At 47.7% G+C, this 13863-nt stretch overlaps 1 protein-coding gene across 1 annotated transcript in view; it reads right to left on the minus strand.

Annotated features, from left to right (window-relative positions):
- Window positions 1–1628: 1628 nt before the first annotated feature.
- Window positions 1629–13863, minus strand: part of ZSCAN20 (zinc finger and SCAN domain containing 20) — a 30559-nt gene continuing 18324 nt past the window's right edge. The window contains exon 9 of the transcript XR_006723907.2: window positions 1629–12673. The gene's annotated coding sequence lies outside the window, so the exon portion shown is untranslated. The remainder of the gene's footprint in view (window positions 12674–13863) is intronic.

Genomic DNA, 13863 nt, shown 5'->3' on the forward strand with positions numbered 1-13863 from the left:
GAGAAAAAGAGGACTAAGGGTATTACATAAACGTATTAGTATATAGAAAATCACTGAAATAAAAATACATACTATTCTAAATATTAATACATGTATTTTCCAAGTACCCAGAGTATCACATTGTGAGAGAACCAGTAAATATAACAAAATGCACGAAGTAAATACAACATAAAATAATATTGTTGCCAAAACATGGCCTCCGTATCCTGTTTACTGAGTTGAGACTTAAGGAGAGTTTTGGATGAAGTAGAAAAGGCAGCTTTATTTCTTTGCCAGGCAAAGGAGGTCACAGTGGCCTAATGCTTCTAAGACTGTGAGCCTAATGGGGAGAGAAGGCAGAGGGGTTTATAATAAAATCCAAGAGTTCAAGGGGTGGAGCTAGTTTCCACAGAGATCGCATACAGGATAACAAATTGTTGCAAACAAATTTTTGCAGATGTAGTGGTCCCCTTCCCTCTGCTGGGTATGAAGTCCACCTCCAGCTTTGGGACTCTTACTATTCTTCTACCTGGAACAAAGGATGCATAGGAATGGGGTCTATGGAAGAGAGCTCTAGAGAAAAAGCTGTGCTAAAGTCAGGTTGACAAATGTTTTTAGCCTTTTAAGCAGGCTGAGGCCTGGGACCTCCTGCTGCAGATTGAGGCCTGCAGCTCAAACAACAGGATACAAGGAAACCACAACGGCTTAAGAGGAGGGCACAGGGGTCAAGAGGAGGTCACTGGGGGCAAAAGCCGGGCACTGAGCATGATCCCTGCACACAGCAGCACCATGAGGGGGTTGGGTGGACCACCCAAGCCTCCCTCCTCTCCAGCCCAACCCTGGTCAGCAAGAGCATGAGGAAAGCCCTTTAAACCATCATTTAGTTACACAATTGCAAACACCATTACAGGTATCAGGTGGTCACTGATGACAGTAGGGTCCTGCTCCGTTACAGTATGACAGATCTGAAAACATACCACTTACATCACTAAATGTAATTAGGTTTATGAATGGGCAAAGGAAGAGCCAGCATGTGCAAACAAGGAACCAGCGATCACCATCTCGGTATCAGACAAGTCTGAATTCAGGCTCAAAGGCATTAAAGAATACAAAGGAGGACACTTTATAACACTGAAGGACACAATTCACAACGAATATATAACAGATATTAACTACTCACCAAATAAGCATCACCCACGTTCACAAAGCAGAAAGTAGAAGATGCAAAGAGAAATAGAAACACACCAGTCATAGGAGCTTTAACTCATCTCTCTCAGAACACAAAAGATCAAGGTAACAACCACAACAAAAATGTATGGTTGTAGAAGACCGAAACAAAATAATCATAAGGAAGTTTTTGTGAGATAGGCCAGGAGCTGGGACCCTTACCAGAGTACTTGCACCTGGACAACAATTGACAGAATACAAAGAAACTATCAGGACCTAAAAATAACTGCACACACTGCAATTGGGGCAATTATGAACAATAAGATACAAAAAGGCCACAAGCCAACTGCCACTTCTGAGTAACCAGGAGAAGCAGGGTACTGTGCATGATCCCTGCACACAGCACCGCCAAGGGGGTGGGCAGACCACCTCAGCAACCCCTCTAACCCTACCCCCAGATCCCTCCCCAACCCTTACCCCATTTAAGCAACCAGTTCACCTGCATCAGAGAGGGAGCAAGGGAGCCTGATACCTATTTTCACTCCCTGGTGCTGCAGCACAAGTCCCAGTAAATCCCTGCCTGAATTCTAGTCTGGCCTTTTATCAATTTCTATTGATTAAGGAGTCCAAGAGTTGGTAACAAATACATGTCAAACTGCAACTCGGTATTAGAGAATATTCTTTTTGAAAGAGGCATGACCCATTCATAAAAATATTCCTCATAACTGAGAAAAAAGACTAAAAGCATCATAAGCAAGTAGACAAAAACAATGAAAAGAAAGATAAGCAAAAACTCTTAAATATATGAAAGCTCAGTTTCACTCCTCAGAGATACAGTTTCTCACCTATTAGATTGGCAAAAATCCAAAAGCTAGACAGCACACTCTGCTGACAAAGATGTAGGGGAAACACCCTCAGATGCTGCTGGTCCGATTCTTATGAAGCAGAATTTGACAATGCATAACAAAATATAATGATTTATGCTTTGACCCAGCAATCCCACCTGTAGGAATTTTTCTGAAGATATACCTCCTCAAATATGAACTAACATACACACAAGGTTACTCTAGCAGTATTATTTATAAAAACAAAAGACCGGAAACAACCTCAGTGTATCAAATCTCAGGAGGTGACCCGTGTATAAACTGTTAACACTCTTACTATACCAAGAGTACATTTTGGTACTCTGTGTAGGAAAGCAGAGGACTAGATTTACAAATTGAAAGCAAAATGAAATAAACACACCTTCTTATGAAGTTGGAACGATCGTAGGAAAGGAACTATGTCAAATGGTTTTATAAATACAGTAAATTAACTGTGTATCCCTAGCAGGGTAGAACTAAAGGCAAAAAAAAACTGCAAACAACTAACTGTTTTCAGAAATCATATTGATGATGATAGTGTATTGTTTTGTGTATTATGAGGGAAAGCACATGAATAATTTTGTTAGTGTTGGGAACCAGGATTTTTCTCAGAGAAGAAAGGAGATTCATGTTTAACATAGATGAGGTTAAGTCAAACTCTTTAGTCCTGAATTTGAATCGGAAATATCACTACAATCTCAGGATGTATTTTATCTTTAAAATACATGTATGTATGTATTATTCCCAAGAACAGCAAAAGAAGGAAATCCCCCTCCAAATCCATAGTATGAAAAAATAAATCCCCTAAATTAAAAATAAAATGAAATAAATGAGCCTAACAACAAAGAATATTGGTAAATAATTATTTCAAATTATTTGTAACACAATACCCTGTCTATACATCTCTGGTGGAATGCAGTCTAAGAACAAAAGGAAGGGTGCGGTGGATGTTAGAACCCTGGCAAGGACTCTTGGTCATCTTTGGTCTTTGCTTTTATTTCAAAGAAATGTAGTTTTAAATTTTATGATATATTAATATTGAGCATTATATAAAAATTACAAAAGAACACCATAAAAATCTGTAATTCTAGCACCCTGATATTACCATGGTAACTTTCAAAGTGCTTCTGTTCCCACATCTTTGTGATATTACTCTTGTCACCTAGCAATTTATTGTGGGCATTTTAATATGCATTGTGTTTATGTATTTTTTTCACATTTTAACTAGCTGCTTGGTTTTCTGTTGCCTGCTGGTACTATAATTTGTATTAAATTCCCCTTTATTGGATGTTTCAATTATAGAATGTTGTATCATCATATAGCTGCCATGAACAACCTCATAGCATGATTGTTGGACATTGTTTAGGACCTAACTGACCATGAATTTATTATGGTACCAATCTTTCTGATAATGTTTTTTTTTTACTTCCAGCAAAAATCAGCAGCATGGACAAGGTAATAGAGGCTGCATTATTGTATTCTTAGATGACTGAGTTTATGCCAGGCAGACGTAACAGAAGTCAGCAGGAAGAAAAGCAAGGATATGGGTAAGAAAGGTTGAAATTCTGAACTGTGGCACTTAAGTTGGGTAGAAAGGGATATGAAGACAAGAAGGAGGCGTTGAGGAAAGAATGTACTAGAGACCAAAGGAAGAGGAAACCTAGCTCAAACTAACTTAACAAGAAAAATGTACTGGCTCACATCACAGAGTCTGGCAGCCAAGTGGGCATTGGCTTAGCCAGTATCTCCAGCTCCGTTTCTCCTGGATTCCTTCAGCTATACTGTGTGTGTGGCTGTGGCTCCAGGCAGCCTGGTCCCAAGGTGGTAAAGTTCTGAAACTAATTTTCTAGTCCCACCCCGCCAACCTGCTATTTCATCTCCTTGGCACAAATTGGGCCATCCGTTTCTGATCATCCATTCATCTCCTGTCATCACAGGAATGTCATGGCTGATTCGCTGATTATGCTCCGAGATGGAGAACAGGACAAGGAGAATGGGATTACCTTTGGAGGGAGCAGGCTGGAGTCTGGAAGTGGGAGTAGGGGAAGCCCTGGGGCATGTGGGCTTCATGGGAGGAACGAGTTGCCTAAACAAAAATTACGAGAAAGGCAGGCTTCTGTAAATTTGGTGGTGCAGCAAAGGTCAGGTGAAGAGACGGAGGCTCTAGGGATTGGTCAATGTAGAGCAAGATTTCTAAAGGACTGGAATGGACGGGTTTCGGGGAAGGGCAAGAGTCTGAAGAGGCTGGCTCAAAGAAGCAGCAGCCACCCAGGGCGTTATAAGAGGTTGATCAATAAAATCAGTGGTGTGAGGAGGTGCTGGTGGAGGCAGTCCTGACACGGCACTTCAGTCTCAGAGAATTCAGATATAGTTATTTCTTATTCTCTGGACAGCAAGAGGAGGTCCAGGAGAGGATGTGGAGCAGTAGCCCCCTGCAGAAGCACACGTACCAGAGGGTGAGGAACAAGAGAACTGAGTTGGGCCATTTGGCTCTCTGGGGTGGGCAGCACTGGGTGGACTTTGGCCCTGACTCAGTTTACAGGTCAGACAGGATAGGAGTCCCTGCCTGTGTGACTGGGGCAGGCAATGGAATCCATCTTCCACACCCTAGAATCCTGCAGAGACCAAGAGTAAATCAACAAAGTCCACAAACTGTTAAGTGCTGGAGAGGGTGTGGAGAAAAGGGAACCCTCCTACACTGTTGGTGGGAATGTAGTTTGGTGCAGCCATTATGGAAAACAGTATGGAGATTCCTTAAAAAACTAAAAATAGACTTACCATATGATCCAGAAATCCCACTCCTGGGCATATAACTGGAGGAAACTCTAATTTGAAATGTTCCCCAATTGGGGTACACATACCCCAATGTTCACAGAGGCACTATTTACAATAGCCAAAACATGGAAACAACCTAAATGTCCATTGACAGGTGACTGGATAATGAAGTTGTAGCATATACACACACACACACACACACACACACAAACACACACACACGCACGCACACACACAGTGGAATACTACTCATCCATAAAAAATAAAATAACACCATTTGCAGCATCATGGATGGATCTGAGATCATCATTCTAAGTGAAGCCAGAAAGAGAAGGAAAAATACCATATGACATCATTTATATGTGGAATCTTAAAAAAAGACACAAACGAACACATTTTACAAAACAGAAAGAGACTCACAGACATAGAAAACAAACTTATGGTTACTAGAGGGCGAAAAGGGGTGTGAAGGGATAAATTAGGAGTTACAGACTTGCAGATACTAACTAGTATATATAAAATAGAACAACAAATTTAAACTGTATAGTACAGGGAAGTATATTCAATATCTTGTAACCTATAATGAAAAAGAATATGAAAAGGAATATATGTATGTTCATGTATGACTGAAGCATTGCGCTGCACAGCAGAAATTGACACAACATTGTAAACTGACTATACTTCAATTTAAAAAAGAAAGAGTAAATGAACATTGTAAAGTCCTGACTGGAAGTACCCACGATTCTTTCTTTTTCCTTCCTGGGGCCAAGACAGTGGGCACAGCACACACTAGTGGCCAGCAGCCTTCCTTTTGCTGCCCGGTACCCTAGCCATCTGGCTCTTGGCTACCAAGTGGAAGGAGCACTGAAGCAACAGTGGGAAGCCTGACTGAAAGGCATCTGCTGTGCTGGGTGTTTGCTCTTTGGACTGGGGACTTCTGGACAAGGTCCTGTGCTGAGTTTCAGTTTCCTAACCTGGAAAAAGGGTGTAACATTTTCCCTCGAAATCTTCCCATGAGTAGGTTTCAATGGGATAAACTCTGAAAAGAGTTTGAAAACTGAGATGTGACATACAGGCTGAAATTGTGACTTTTAACTTCTCTCCTTCAGTTTATTTCATCTTCAGAAGCTTCTTCCCAGTCCCCAGCACCCAGACGCAGCTATGCTCAGTTTCTGCCTGCTGGGGAGGTCAGGTTTACTACTGTTTTTATCTGGAGCACACGGCCCATCATTCAGTGGCCTTCCCAACAAGAGCAATAATGGGTCCACTTAAGGTTCCAGTCTTGCAAAAGAGGTAGATGTGGGGGCAACGGGTCTGCCTTTCATGTTTCTCATGCAACACGCAGGGGGCAACCTCATGCCTGGGCACAGGCCTGGTCATGTCTGACTAGCTTGAGCCAAGGAGAAGGCCCTGCACCAGTGGGGATCAACAGACCTGGATCCTCGTCCAAGAGCTGCTGTGTGTGTCTGGTGACCACAAACAAGCCTCTGGGACTGAATTCCCTCATCTATAAAATGAGACTTCCAGGGGCGTCTTTTCTAGTTCAAATGCCCTAGGGCCATGCTGTCTGACAGAAATACAATGCAAGCCACGAATGAAGCTGCATGTGCACTGACTGGATGGAGCCAAGTTATAAAAGCAAAAAGAAATGGTGAAATTAATTTTACTAATATACTTTATTTAACCCAATATATCCTAAAAATTATCATTTCAAGATGTAACCAAAATAAAAGTATTGAGATAGTTTACATTTTTATTCATAGAATTGCTCAAAATCTGGTGTATATATTACACATCTCAACACATCTCAGCTCAGACTTAGTCACCTTTAGAGGGCTCAATGGCACTTGTAGCTGGTGGCCACCATACAGGACAGCGCAGCCCAGGGTTCCTGGTCTTGGTTACTATCGAGTCTGGATCATGGGAGAATGGAAGAGGGGGAGGGTGCAGAGTACTGGCCCAAGCAGCCCAGCCCTCCATTTCTAACTTGGGAACCATGAAGGAGCCGCCTCTGTTTCCCCACTTCCCTCCCCCTCTTCCTGCTCCAATGCCTTCTCTCCCCTCTTCTGTTCCACCTGCCCCACCCCCCACCTCACTCAGGGACACACAGGACAGCCAACCCCAAGTTCTACCTCTTGCCCTTCCTCTCTCCCAAACTTGGTTGCCTCCTCCTCAGCCTCCCCCTTTGCTCCTCTCCCCTTTCTGCCTCTCTGCCCTCCCCATATGCTCCCTTTCCTTCCGACTCGCTCCCTTCTCGGCTCTCAGTCCTTCCTTTGACCCTGACCTGGCCCCTTCCTCAAGCTGCCTGAGCCCTGAAACTACTGGATCCTACACACCTCCTCTTCCCCAAGGATATCAGGCTCTTACCTGGTGACTCCCACTGCCTAGCTGGGGACCAGGTGCCCTGCCGTTTGGATTCCTGGTTCAGCCCAGAACTTCTGGCAACAGGAGCACCCAGCAGCCTGTGGACGTGGGGCCAGCAGAGAGCCGGCCCAGTGCATAGGCATCTCCTGCAGGTGAGGATTCTCTCCTAGTGTTATATTCTCGGTAACGCTGGCACTGGCTGCCTCTTTGTCGAAACTGATTAAAGAGTTCCTGTTCCAGCTGGTCAGGCTTGGTGGACCCTACGCTTGAAACTGACCTCTGGGCCCTGCTAACAGCAAGAGAATGACAATGAGTTGTCTGTGGCCTCTGTCCGAGGAAAGCAAGCCCTGTGGATCTGCTCGCTGTTGGAGCAACTGCTAGATAGGAGTTACATGAAAACATGTAAGCGAGAGCTGGAACTTCTCCTTCAGGGAGACCATGACTCATTTTCTCCCAGATCTCATCTTTGTCCCAAGATGAACAGAGCATCAGTACACTCAGTCCAACCGCTACTAAGCTTCCACTTAAGATTCTGACTCCTACAGGAAGAAACAGTTTCCTGTGGCTTCTGATCAAAGTCACGTCAAACTCTGAAATATCACTGTTTCTCTAACTCCTAATCAGAATTCAAGGATATCAGACTCTAAAAGGCAAAGTTGCCTATAACCCATTCAACAAGGATGAAAGAATAAAAGTTTCTAAAGGAGACCTCAACCTTGAGCTACAGTGTCTTCTGAATGTTACCAGAAGGGGAGTGGGTGGAGGAAGGAGGGGAAAGAATTCCCATAAAAACCCTCCAGCACTCACCTCCTTCTCCAGCACAAAGTGTATCAGCTCTCCTCCCGGACTGGGAAGCAGATCGGAAGAGTCAGGTAGGATTCAGCCCCCTGGGAACACCTTTTCTTTTCATCCTTTCATCCTTATGTTATTTAGGTCCCAGATACCTCAGATTCCCTAGCACAGAGATCCTGGGGGACACATCAAAGCAAAGATGTGTGAGGAAGGCCAGCAGACTGAGGAACCGCCTGTTATAGACAAAAGGCAATGACTCTGGGTTGCAATATCCACTCATGTCTGAAGAGCCATAGGGAACATGAAAGGAAGATGCCAGTCCAACACAAGGGGCGTGAGATCTTGAGCCCCAAGCCTCCCCGACAGCCTCACTGTGTCCCCCTCACTTTTCCCCTCCTGCTTTCCTCCGTGCTTTTGGTGTAACCAGGAAGATGCCAGAAGAACCCAAAACAAGTTCCTTTTTTTGCCGTTCAATTTGTATAATTTATTAATTTATCAAGCCACTTCATTCCAAAATAGGATCTGACTAGTGTTAAAAGATACAAAATCTCATAGGAAGAAGAAATAATAAAGGATGGAGAAGTGAAAACAAAGTCAAATAAAATGAAGGCGGGGTGGATGCACAAATGGTAAATCAAAAGAGCCAGTTCTGTTTCTAGATTTGGACCTTAAATCTCTGAGCCTCCTAGGGGCCAAAATTTAATCCATTTTAATTCCACAGTCACTAAGACAAAAATCGATCACAAATGTCTGGTTTCCGTGAAAATCAGTTGCTCAAGAAAGTTCCCTGAGATAACACCTGTTTTCCCTCCCCCTTCCCAGGATGTGCCAGGTGGGTTTAACGTGACCTTGAGCCCAGGTAGCCTCCCCCCCTCCATCTATTTCTGGGAAACTTCAGGAGTGGGGTTGGGTTGGTCGGGGACTTCGTATGTGATCATGACCAAGCCCTCACCAGGCGCTGGTTGTAGAAGGTTCTCCCAGCCTGGCCCCCTGGGTGAATGAAGTCTGCCTGCCACCACGGCCCCCAAGGCACCCCCTTGACACCCCACCTCTAAATGCGCAGGCGCTCCTTTGTGGTCCACGAACTCCCCAAAGCATGAAAGCCAAGCCGTGCCCTGTGTGGAAGGAGGGAGAAGAGCCCTTTCCTCTCCGTGTCACGTTTGCCACCTGGCACCAAAGTGGGGCTCCCTCAGCCCCAGCGACTTCAGTGCCCACAGCTCTATCAGCCCCCGCCTGTGGCTCCTTGCCTGCTGGCTCTCAGACGGACCCGTAACACTGGTCCAGAACCAGCCCAAGAGGTAGACTCGTTTTCTTTGTCTTCCTTCCCAGGACCCTCACCCTCTTGATGGCAAGATTACGGACTGAAATAATGAAACGATGATGAAATGTGAAAAATAAACGTGACTTTGGAAAGAAGTATGATGGAATGGCAGACAAGATCAGAATCATCCTCACATGCCAGGAGAACCGCTAGCCTGATTAGAAACTCGATGTCTACATGGATCCCTATTCTAGTGAGTGTAGGCCAAATGCTTAATTGGGTTCTGGCCTGGACTTAACCACGTGGCTCTTAGAGCAAAGTAGCTCTGAGCCTTGAGACATGGGAGGGCTGACCGCGTACAGAGAGAAGAGGGGCTCTGCCTCTCCCTCCCAGTAGCACAGGATCGGGTCACTGGGGCTTCTGACGGGACCAGGTGAGCGAGGCACCTGCCGGGGATGAGCAGAGGTCATTGTTCTGCTGCAGTGTGGGCTAGGGGAAGGGACAGTGGGGTGAGAAACCTGACCCTCAGAAAATTGCACTGGGAGGTGATTCCAGATTTGCCTAAACCCAGAGTGAGGGGGGTGGTGTTAAAGGCACACTCAGGGTAATACTGGTGTTGGGGGTGCGCAGAGAGAACCAGCCAAGGGCCAAGGGAAGAAGCATAAAACGTCTGTCACCCAGACTCCAAGGCCCGGCCTGAGCCCCACCTCTCCTGCCTTCCAGACCTCCCACTATCAGTAGCACTAACCTCCAGTAACAGACTGGGGCAGGGGCCTAAGAGGGTGTTTGCTGCTAAGAGGTGGGGGCTGAGGGACATCCAAAGCGAGGGTGGTTTCAATTGAGGTAATGGGGTGTTTCACTGGGTGAATTCCAACTGAGTCTGTTCAGAAAAGGACTTCCCAGGCCACTGGGCAATCACAGCCCAGGTGGAAAATGCCCTTAGAAGGGAGAACACGTCTAGGGGACTACGTCTGTTCCAAGTCCAAGCATGTACACCTCACTGGGGATGTGCAGAGGCTTCTGTGGGCCACCGAGTGTGCACGTAAATGCACGGGCTGAGCAGGTGGGCCAGGGGGTCGGAGACGGCAGCAGGTGGGTGTGGGGCTGGAGGGGTCCAGAGTGACCCAAGTAGGACTGGCCAGCAGGCAGCCTGGGAGTTATAAGCATGTACACAGCAGAAAAAAATGCAAACAGAACAGAGTGAATGAAGCGAACAGAGAAGCAGGCCTGGGACCCAATCTGGGGTAGAGACCCAGGGAGTCCTGGGAGACGTGAGACCACGTGCCACCCACACCCACTCCAGACATCACCAAACTCACTACTTCAAAACCTCTGCGTCCCTGCCCCCAAACGGTCTTATTCGTCTCCACAAAGTGACTACAGATGCACCCTTTTCTGCAGCCTGAAGGTGGAGGGCTATCCCGACCAGGGGTCCTAGACCAGGATGAGGCGAACCCAGGGACCCACAGTCCCAGAAGCTACAATTTCCAGCACAGGCAGGACCCTGCTTACCTTACGCTCCTTCAGACGGGGGCTGTGGGGACACTTAAGGCTGAGGCAGCCATGACCATGCCTTCAGGTGCTGGGGCCAAGGCCGAAGAAAAAAACTGGGTATGTCAAGTGGCCTGGCCCACCTTTCCCTGCCCGTAGCTTTGGTCTGCTGCCTGCTGATGAGTCCGTGGAATGAGTGTTTGTGGTGCCTTTCAGTCACCTCTGAGGAGCCAACGCCCTCCCCAGGTGGAGGGTACAGAAATCATGGGAGGGGATGCAGCTCACACATAACACCTTCTCTGAGCAGCATTCACTGCTTCCATCTCCCATGACCAGGGTCTGATCCGTGGCCATGCAGGCTGAGAAACTGCCCGTCCTGCAGAGTGGACCTACTTCCCAAGGGCAGACTCACTGTAACAAAGCTCAGGACGTGTAAAGCCAGATGTCAGTGTACTCGAGCAGCAGAGATCTGCGGGAGGCTGTCTGGGTGCCCCAGCACAGTGATGGGCCAGGCCCCAGGCGTGGAAGCCACCGAAGGAAGAGTCAGGTCCACAAGGAGAGAAGGTCCTGCTGGGCCATTTTCTCCCCGGGCCCACACTGCCCTCCATCTCACGGCTGAACCTACAGTCACCAGTTATGAGATGGGAGGAATAAACCTCAAAACTGTTCAGCTGAGAACATGAGACACTAGTACACTTCCAAGAGGCGGGGAATGGGTGACACTTGAGCTGGGGAGAGGGCTACCATCTCGCTTCTACACAGAGCTCAGCTTGGCTTCCACAGGGAAGGTTCCAGAAAATCCAGGACTACATTCAGAATTCAGATGTCAGCAGCCACTGAGGCAGTGTCCAAAAGTTGACTGGAGCGTGCGGGGGCGTGAGACTGGGGAGTGGTCTACATATCCTGCGAGGGGCATCTTCCTCTACACGTGCTGCTTCTCAAGTTCTGTCCCAGGCCCAGTATTTCGATGACTTGAACTTGAACATCCTGCCCTCCTCATGAATTTAATAGCCATGCATGCAGACGACTCTCCAGTCCTAACCTCCCTCAGCTTCAGGCCCAGGTAGCCAAATGCCTGCTGCATGTCTCCTCTTGGATATCCCTAAGGCACCTCAAGTTCAAAATGTCCCCAGTTAAACTTCTCTCCTGCCCTCCTGCCTTCCTTGCACCTCCTCCTCATGGCCCCAGTCCTGAAAGACGGCAGGCTCCAGCAGCCACCCTGGGCCTCCAGCTTGTGCCTGCTGTCCTCAGTGCTGCCAGTGAAGCCCCTCGAATCCTCCCCTCCTCTTCAGCGTAACCACGGCGCTAGTCCAGACCCGCGCTCTTAGCTGGAATACTGCAGCAGTGCCCCAACAGGTCGTCCTAAGTGCAGCACATCCACGTTGCCTTCAGGAATTAGATTTCAACAATGCACATGTGACCACACCCCCCTCGGCCACGAGGTCCTCGGTGACCCTGCCCCAGCACCCCTCCAACCTCAGCTCCTACTATTCCCCACTGCCCACTTGACACCCAAGTAGTGCTAGGAGGCTACAGCCCCGCCTTGACCCTGAATCCATGCTCTTCCACACCACCGTGTCTTTCCCTGGACCTACCGTCCCCTGCCTCAGGTTCCTTCCTCTTGGCTCACATGGTACCTCCCCATCATCTTACTGTTGCAGTTACTGACATCTGCTGGTTCGAAGCCAGGGCTCACCCACCGCCCCTGCTCCTCAGAGACAGTGTGAGCCAGGAAAGGTGAGCAGGTGACAGGCAGTGATCCCAGGGGAGCTGGTTCCTGGGAAGCAGAGGGAGGGGCTAAGGAGTGATCACCTTCTGTGGGAGTGCAAATCTCCACTCACTTCCTCACATGCGACCAGGAAGTTCCATTCTCTAAGGTGCCACCACATCTACTGCCTACTAGGTGCTTCCTGAGTTCATGAGACAGCCAGGCTATGAATGGCATCCCAGCATCACGGCGGGCGTCAGGAGAGGGATTTGCCTTTAAAATGGAAACCAGAGTTGTTGGTCAACATTTTTAAACTTTACTAGGGAGAAATTCTGAAGGCCAAACTGCTGCAAACTTCTAAAAGCATCCTGTGTGAGTCGTTCTGACTGAACCTGTCCGTGTTGGAGGCAGGTCTTCACAGCCAACTAGAAAGCACTGGGGGGGCCTGGGACAAGACGGCTCAGGGTAAAGCTGCACCGCGAACCCGGAACGCAGAACAGTGTTCAGAGCCCCCTCCGTGGCACGCCACACACACCAACTCCCCCACCTCCCTTCTGCCTGTCCTGGGGTGGGGACCAGGAACAAAGAAGAGGGAAAGGACCAGGACACAGACGTTTACACATGGATGCGTGAGCACTGGCGAGGAAACCCAGGTTTCTTAAGGTTTAACCCACGATCCAGCCAAGTTTAACAAGAAGCAGGACTGACCCCTAGACAAAAGGGGAATTCTTAAAAACCCCACTTCCTCAGCCAAAGCAGTAACTCATTAGAAGAAACATCACTTTGGCTACATATTTTTCCGAATCTCCGCCCACCTCTGCCTCTCATCCATATTATTGTGAAGATGGAAATTCACATCCCGTGCTTTGATGACAGCTCAGCCTTGCTCAAAGCACATCACCAACTTGGAACATCCCAAGTCCTTCAGTCTTTTGGGATTCTCGGTGTCCATATTTATAAAAGGAGAATTCATCAGAAATTTTAACAGGAAGCGTGGTCTACAAAGCGCTTTGGCACCTGAGTTACCTGCCCTAATGTCGAAGGGGACTCAGCATAGCGGTGAGCACCTCGGGCCCTAGAGACAGATCTGGCTGAATCCCGCCTCTGCCACTTTCAGACATGTGACCCGAGCCAGTCACTTTCCTCTTCCGGGAACCAGGGGAAATATGAGTGCCTCCTGGGGCTGCTGTGAGGAGTACATGAGATGATGTGTATAAAGTGCTTACACAGAGCCTGTGGAAGAGCTCCATAAATGCTGGCTAACTGGCAATTATCAATAACAATTTAGAAATGACGTCACTGTTGTTCCCACCCCTTTGCTGAGCTCACGGCGGCCTGCTCTAGGCCACTGAGTCTCAGTTATGCTCCTCTCACCGGGGGTCTCAAAGTTCTCCCAGAAGGTTACGCCCCAACTGAAAACTGCGCCAGATGAGAATCTGCTGACGGACACCGATGGGGCGTGT

This window comes from Camelus bactrianus, chromosome 13 (assembly GCF_048773025.1).
Source record: "Camelus bactrianus isolate YW-2024 breed Bactrian camel chromosome 13, ASM4877302v1, whole genome shotgun sequence".
NCBI lineage: Eukaryota > Metazoa > Chordata > Mammalia > Artiodactyla > Camelidae > Camelus > Camelus bactrianus.